The sequence below is a fragment of the Solanum tuberosum genome, unplaced genomic scaffold, assembly GCF_000226075.1.
Source record: "Solanum tuberosum cultivar DM 1-3 516 R44 unplaced genomic scaffold, SolTub_3.0 scf00044, whole genome shotgun sequence".
In the NCBI taxonomy this organism is placed as follows: Eukaryota; Viridiplantae; Streptophyta; class Magnoliopsida; order Solanales; family Solanaceae; genus Solanum; species Solanum tuberosum.
Genome location: NW_006238970.1, coordinates 1,942,515 through 1,944,216, shown reverse-complemented (window position 1 = coordinate 1,944,216; position 1,702 = coordinate 1,942,515).

The window sequence follows — 1,702 nt, the reverse complement described above, 5'->3', positions numbered from 1 at the left end:
AAAAAAAAAAATATATATATATATATATATATATATCCCTCAAACTTTTACTATTGTTAGTATATTAGTATTATTATTGTTTTCTTTTGCCCTGATGGATTTTTGTAACTAATTTGTGTTGGTTTTTAAAGGTTTGAATGGAAAATGAACGGTCGTGGTTCTTTTGAAAGGGAGTGACTCTATAAAAGGTTGTGACCTTTTTGAAAGATTGTGTCTTTTCTAAAGGATTGTGATCATTCTAAAAGATTGTGCATTTTCCAAAGGGTTGTGACCTTTCTATAATGTTGTCTCTTTTGTGAAAGGGTTGTGACCTCTCCGATAAGACACAATTAGCACATTTTCATACTACCCTTTGTTAACTATAAATTGAGGAATTTTCTCTCGTTTTTCAAAATCAATTCATCTTCCTTCTGCATACATTTTATTCTTTCTGCATACATTTTCTTACAAAAAAAGTAGAGTTTTTTTGTGTAATTTCATTGCTGCCTTTTCAGTTCACTACAATTATTGAAGTTTGAGGTACTGCTACTTCTTTAATAGGTCATCCATTTCATCATGAGAGGAAATAATCCATAAACACAAATAAAGTGAAGGGATTAAATTTCTTAAAGGCACAAGATCTCAGGCCCCCCCTACCAACTCGCTCCCGGTGACATTAGGCACTACCTCATTTGGGCTGGTAATATAACTGTCCATAAAACAAATCATTGTTGTATTTTCGGTCTCGTTGGCTATCATAATATAACAGTAAATTCTATGGCCTCAAATATTTTTATTTCTTTTCATCTTAATAGTTTTCTGGTTTAGTACTATGTTGAATACAGGAAGCAACAATTTGTAGTTACTAGTGATTGGTTATTAGAATTTGTTATTCAAATGATAATTTGTGTCAAACTTATCTATATATAGAATTATATATGATTTGTGATAATAATAATAATGCACGACATCGATGAAGGCTCTACATAATATGGAATAAGAAAATATGTTTGTTTTGGTATGATTGGACATTCTTAATAGTTTTTAAAATTTATGTTTATAAGTCACGTTCATATTTTTCAAAATAGAAGTGAAATATATATTAGGATTATGATATAACACATTAAAAATTTATAATCAAATACTCGTTCAAAATTCTAATGTGATTTAAATTTAATATATGATAATAACTTGAGCAACAAATAGATTTTCCTAGATTTTAACCATTGTGGGTAGATCCGCCCCTAGAGTGAGTAATACAGGCCGGTATTGTGGGGTCCCATTTGCAGTTTTTTGTTTCACTTTGCAGCTCATGAATGTAGATGTACATGTGACTATTAAATCAAATTTGCATTACCTAGTTGGATTAGAATCTGCAGAAATTGTTCTGGAGAAAAGACAATAACATGTTAAACAAAGTTTATCTACATGTTTTAGTTTTTAAATCTTACCAAAAATGGTCATTGGGTTATTCTGTAGATTTTGTTTGCATTAGCTGATTAAAAGTAGCTTACAGTTAAAAAATTGTCAAAAATAATCTCCGAAGGTTAGGTTTTTTAGCGCCCAAATCGAAAAAAATGTCAATCGACTTTAAAAAAGATTACAAAAACCAACCTTCTAAAGTCAGTTTTTTTTTAAAAAAAAAAATGCAAAATCCAACCTTGAGAGGTTAGTTTTTCTTCTTCTTTTTTTGTTTATTTGCAAAAAAAAAAAAAAAAAAACC